This window comes from Nelumbo lutea, chromosome 1, assembly GCF_056320005.1.
Source record: "Nelumbo lutea isolate HS-2025 chromosome 1, American lotus-T2T, whole genome shotgun sequence".
Lineage (NCBI taxonomy): Eukaryota > Viridiplantae > Streptophyta > Magnoliopsida > Proteales > Nelumbonaceae > Nelumbo > Nelumbo lutea.
This window is the reverse complement of record NC_142684.1, coordinates 118117860-118125007: the sequence shown is the minus strand read 5'-3', so window position 1 is coordinate 118125007 and position 7148 is coordinate 118117860.

Below are 7148 nucleotides of genomic sequence, written 5' to 3'. Positions count from 1 at the left end.
GAGAATCAAATCACTACGTCATCCATAGCGTCATGTTTCCAATCAGATGGGCCAACAGAACTTAATTTTTATAGTAGCGGGACCATGCGATACATGGGATTTATTAAGTGTAAGCTAAATAATAGAAATGGTCATTTACTAAAATATCCCTTATAGTTTCACAAATTTACTATAATCTATCATATAGTTAGCATTTTACTAAAACATTACTTATAATTTGTAATAGATTTATTCAATCTTCCACATTAAATGGCCGTGGAAAATGACAGTATTGACCCTAATGTTCATTTAAATAAATTTAATCAAAAGAAAATAAAAAATACTATTTTTGCCCTTAATAAGACATGAGCAACCACTCTATTGGCTATACTTGATCAATTTTGTTTTTCTGTACAAAAAAAGTGTTAAGGGTATTTTTGGAATAAAAAATCATGGGCCTAATGGCAAAACAAACACACCTTAATGAAAGGTTGATTAAGTAAATAAGTTGTAAAATATATAGGATGTTTTAGTAAAATAAAAATTATAAGGTATGTTTAAGCAAATATGTAAAATTATAAGGTGTGTTCTAGTAAATGACCCTAATAAAAACACATAAGAGTATATAATTGTTCTATATTTTCAACTTTTTAAATAATTAATAATTATTCATATTTTATATACTACTTTTAATAATTTTTATGATACAAAAATAACAAAAATTAATTTCAGTTAGGTTTATTCATCAAACTAATGAAACCAACCAACCTGATCAACTCAACTTGAGTTGGATAAGCTTTGGTTAAAAAATTTCCCAATTAGACCAAGTTGGATCAGCTTCACTTTGGCCATTTGTAAATTGACCAAAATCAAATGACCTAACCATGGATATATATTAATATTTTATATTTTAAATATAATTTTTAATATGAAAAAGTGGGGAATTTTCTATATTTCTTAGTCTAAAATGTTTTATATAATAAATTTATTTTTTAATAATTGCATTGTAATTTTTAAGATTAAATTTAATTTTTAAGTTTAAATCTTTTGAACCAATTGACTAAACCAAAAAAATCGACATAAGCCGATACAACTTGAGTGGGTCAGTTTTCACAAAAGGTTAGTCGGTTTCAGCTGACCAACTCCCCAACCTGACCAGGTCAATTTGGTTGGCCAAATAGCCTACAATCGAACCGAACCAACTCATGAACACTCACAATTTCAACTAAATTAATAATCTCATCACTAATAAATAACAATAGTTTAATCTCCAATAGTTGTTAAAAATTTATAGCGAAAATACACAATTATTGAAAATATATTGATAATGAAAAAATACAATAATTATAAAATATAATAAGAACTAAAAATATATTAATTTAGTCAATAAATACTATAATATCAAATAATAATTTAATCTCTAATAAATAGTAATCAATAAGTTATAACAAAAATGCAATAAATACAATAAGTACAATAAATTAAATTTAAAAAATTCAATAATAATAGTTAAATCTCCAATAATTATTGAAAGTTTTCTGTTAAATAACAAAATAAAATAAATTTATACATAATCATTGAAAATACATTTATCACAAAAATAATAAATAATTGTTGAAATAAAATAAATATTAATTTTAGTATATATAATTATATAATAAATACAGATTAAGAGTTTAAAATTATTATTAATAGATATTAGTTTTTTTGAAAGTAATTTTCTTGAATTATTAATTGATATAAGTTAAATCAGTTATTCACAATATTATGTAAAAATATTAAATTATTATTATTTTCAATATTATGTTATAATTAATTTTCTATTTTTTAGATTTTTTTTAAATTTATTATATAATTTCGTTATTTTAACTATTTAAAATCTAGTTATTTAAATATTTAAATAATAGGAGAACTTCCTATAAGTACCTTGTACTTTAGGCCGAGTGCCAATTTAGTACCCAAACTTTAAATGGTGACAATCAAAATTACCTGAACTTTTAATTTGTGACAACTTAAGTACCTAACGTTAAATTATCGTCACTTAGAAGACTCATGTGATATCAAGTGCGGGTTAAAATTTTCGAAATACCAAAACTAACTTTTATAGATGGATTTTTTTCACCAAAATGGCAGATTATGAAATTTCAAAAGATCGGAAGTGGAAATTCTTTCTTCATCTTGTTCTTAAGAAATTTGGGTTGAAGTGACCCTGCATAACGACTCAACAATTCAATGCCAAGTTAGTAAACTTAAAAAACACTAAAATTTGGCGTCGTCTTGTATAGAAATCAAATCGTAACAAGAGAGGGGAGTACTTGTTTGAGGTGCAATTGAAACTCCGATCGGAGAAGCGTCTTCAAGAGTGCCACATTGAAAAGAAAACCACCTAGGGTGTCGTGCTTGGTGACCAGATCTCGGTATCTGATGCACTTGTCATACATCGTTTGGGCAAGCTCTTGATCATCAAAGATACATAGGAAATCCTCCTCCACGAAATCCAGTAGTGGATTCCCTTCAATCGTTGAATTTGGTGGGAGGCTTGGCCCTGCGGAGCTTAGTCTAACTGCCCACTTGACTTTTGGCTTAGTTTTAGCATTTGTACCTTTGGTTTCCAAGAAAGCTTGGATGGTGAATGAGAAATCAACCCAAGTAGGTTTCTAGTTCAAGGTGATTATTCATCGGGTCTTGGGATTCAAATACAAACTTGGCTGGAAAGAATGTTGGACGGAGATTGAAAGCACAAATCTATGCGCCTGCCAAAATTTTCTCCAATTTGTCCAGAAAAGCTTGAATAAGAAGAATAAAGAAGATCGAAACTAGGAGACTTTGAACTTCAAGTTCGAATCTGGATGGAGGAGAAGTAAAGAACTCGATATCTAACCAGAATGAGAACAGAAATTACTAAAAGAAATGAAAAACCTTATCGGGTAGATTTGTCGACGGCTCCAAGACAAAGCAGAAGAAGAAAGACGTTCAATAATCTGAGCAATGAAATCGCCAGAAACAGAAGGATCATTAGAATCGCAAAGGTTATCAACGAGATCAATGGATTGACGAGCGATCAGTTCGTGTCCACAGCTAAAGCAATGAAAAACACTAAAAAAATCAAAACCCTAGAACATCTTACATTAAAATCTCAGTAACCCACTTGTAGAGAAATCAAGGAGAAGTCGATGTTAAAAAATACATAGAAAATGATAGAAAACTCCGGCGCTGACAACAAGTCGTCTTCTCCGGCAACGGTTGAGTAAAAAAGTGGGCACAATAATGTTCCAGCGACGGACGACAGGAGTCGTCTTCTCCGACAACGGTACTGGATCGATTTCAACTTTTTTCGGCGTCGTGTTTGATCGCCGAAAATCAACTTTTCCGGCGACGCATTCGCTTGACACCACCAGTGTGAGGGAGCTGGTTTTCGGAATCTCAATAACTGCAAGCGTGAGCAGGAGACTGGACATGCTCCTCACACGCACATCCTACCATCCATTGAGAACATCTCCCATTTTTATCAGTAAATATTCACAGATGTTCCCAATGGATGGTGGATGTGCCTGTGAGGCGCCCATTTGTGAGGAACAGATCCTGTCACCGTGAACAGTGGGTTCTCACTTGCACTGGTCGAAATAGATGAGGATATTTTAGTAATTTTATTCGGTAATTCATACATTATTCAAAATAGCTGGGGGTATTTAGGATATTTTATCTTCTAACTGACGTTAATTTAACACCGGGTATTAAATTATCGCAAACTGAAAGTTCAGGTATTTGATTGTCATGATTTAAAGTTCGGGTACTAAATTGGAACCTGGCCTAAAGTACAGGGTACCTATCGGGAATTTTCCTAAATAATATGTAAAATATTTAAAATTTAAAATATTAATTATTTATTGAATTTAATTATCCTTAAAATCATAATTTATACTATTATTACATAATTACATTATTAATTTTGCAATATATTAAATTATTATTAATTTCAATGTTATTTTATAATTATTTTTCCACTTTAAAGAATATTTTTAACTTTATTACATAATTTTGTTATTTTAACTATTTAAAATCTAGTTATGATAAATATTTAGTCATTTAAATATTTAAATAATCTATAAAATATTTAAAATTTTTTATTATTTGAATTTTATTTATTTAAAGATATTACATATTATTAAATATTTGAAAAACATTTAAATTGATAATTTGGGAAAACAATTTAGATTGTTAGTACATAATTTCGTGATATATTTTGTAAAAGTATAATATTATTTTTTGTGTGTTTAATAAATATTTTAAAGTTATTATATGATTTTTTAGAATAATTAAATAATTATTAAATTTTTTAATCCAAACTTTCTTTAGATAGATATGGATAAAAAGTAGGGGAGAGGATAAATAGGAATTAGGGATAATTTAGGAGAGAAACTCTCTACTAAATTAGAGATAATGTTGGAGGTAAATAGGAATTAGAGATAATTTATAAGATAAATAGGAATTAGAGATAATTTTAGAGAAAGTGGGGGAGGTAGTTTAGGAGAAGTTTAAGAGATTATTTAGGTTATTGGGAAAGTGCATCTCATTGGTTGTTTCAAACTACATGGAATTAAAAAATAAAAAAGGAGAAAAAGGAGAAAATTTCTAGACTTCCTTATTTTAATATATATTAGCGGGGACCCGTACGATGCACAGGATTTATTAAGTAAAAGATAAATACTAGAAATAATCATTTACTAAAATACCCTTATAGTTTCATGGATTTACTAAAATCTACCATATATTTAGCATTTTACTAAAACACCACTTATAATTTGCAACAGATTTAATCAATCTTCCATTAGCTGATAGTGGAAAATGATAGTGTTGACTCTAATGTTCATTTAAATAAATTTAATGAAAAGAAAATAAAAATTAAAATGCCATTTTTGACCTTAATAAGACATGGGTAACCACTCTATTGGCTATATTTGGCCAATTTTGTTTTCTATATAAAAAAGTGTTAAGGGTTTTTTTGGAATAAAAAACATGGGCCTAATGGCAAAACAAACACTCCTTAATGAAAGGTTGATTAAGTAAATAAGTTGTAAAATATATGGGATGTTTTAGTAAAATGAAAACTATAAGGTAGGTTTAAGTAAATATGTAAAATTATAAGGTGTGTTCTAGTAAATGACCCTAATAGAAACACATAAGAGTATACAATTGTTTTATATTTTTTACTTTTTAAATAATTAATAATTATTCATATTTTATATACTATTTTTAATAAATTTTTTATAATACAAAAGTAACAACAATTAATTTCAGTTCGACCAAGTTGGATTAGTTTCACTTTGGTCATTTGTAAACTGACCAAAATCGAATGCCCTAACCATGGATATATATTAATATTTTATATTTTCAATATAATTTTTAATATGGAAAAGTGAGAAATTTCTCATATTTCACAGTCTAAAATGCTTTATTTCATAAATCTATTTTTTAAATTTATTTATTTTAATAATTATACTATAATTTTTAAAATTAAATTAAATTTTTAAGTTTAAATCTTTTGAACCGACTGACCTTTGGTGAAAACCGGCCCAAACCAATACAACTTGAGTGGGTTGATTTTCACAAAACAACTTGTGAACACTCATAATTTTAACTAAATTAATAGTCTTATTTCCCATAAATAACAATAGTTTAATCTCCAATAATTATTGAAAATTTAAAGCGAAAATACACAATTATTGAAAATATATTGACAATGAAAAAATACAATAATTACTAAAAATATTTTAACTTAGTCAATACATAGTATAATCTCAAATAATAGTTTAATCTCTAATAAATATTAATTAGTCAATAAGTTATAACAAAAATACAATAAATACAATAAGTACAATAAATTAAATTTAAAAATTCAATAATAGTAGTTTAATATCCAATAATTATTGAATTTTTTCTGTTAAATAAAAAAACAAAATAAATTTATACATAATCATTGAAAATACATTTATGGCAAAAAACAATAAATAATTACTGAAATACAATAAATGTTATTAGTATATATAATTATATAATAAATACAGATTAGGAGTTTAAAATTATTATTAATAAATATTATTTTTTGAAGGTTATTTTCTTGAATTATTACTTGATATAAGTGAAATTAGTTATTTATAATATTATGTAAAAATATTAAATTATTATTAGTATTAATATTATGTTATAATTATTTTTCTACTTTTCAGTTTTTTTAATTTATTACATATATTTTTTAACTATTTAAAATCTAGTTATATTAATTTTTTGTTATTTAAAATATTTAGTTATTTAAATACTTAAATAATATGTAAAGTATTTAAACTTTAAAATATTAATTATTTATTGAATTTAATTATCCATAAAATCACAATTTATACCATTATTACATAATTTCATTATTAATTTGGTAATATATTAAATTATTATTAATTTTAATATTATGTTATAATTATTTTTCTACTTTGAAGAAACTTTTTTAATTTATTACATAATTCTGTTATTTTAACTATTTAAAATCTAGTTATGATAAATATTTAAATAATCTATAAAATATTTGAAAAACATTTAAATTGAGAATCAGGAATGGCATAATTTAAATTGTTAGTACATAAGTTCTATATTTTGTAAAAATATAAAATTATTTTTGTGTTTTTAACAAATATTTTAAAGATGTTATATAATTTTGTTAGAATATTTAAATAATTCTTAAATTTTTTAATCAAAACTTTCTTTATATAGATATAAATAATAAGTAGGGAAGATGATAAATAGGAATTAGAGATAATTTATGAGAAAACTCTCTACTAAATTAGAGATAATTTTGGAGATAAATAAGAGTTAGAGATAATTTAGAAGATAAATAGGAATTAGAGATAATTTTGGAAAAAGTGGGGGATAGTGGGGAGGTAGTTTAGGAGAAATTTTAGGAGAAAGGATTATTTAAAATGATATGGAATAAAAATAAAAAATAAAACATTCGAAAAATGCCTATATCAAAATCTTTTAATAATAATGCTATTAATTGATTCTTTCAGGCACCTGTATAGGATACGGTTTGTCATAAATCAACTTACCATACGATGTACAGGTAACTGACAAATTTATATAGGATTATCCATTGCCTATATCAAAATTGGGTAAAAAATAAC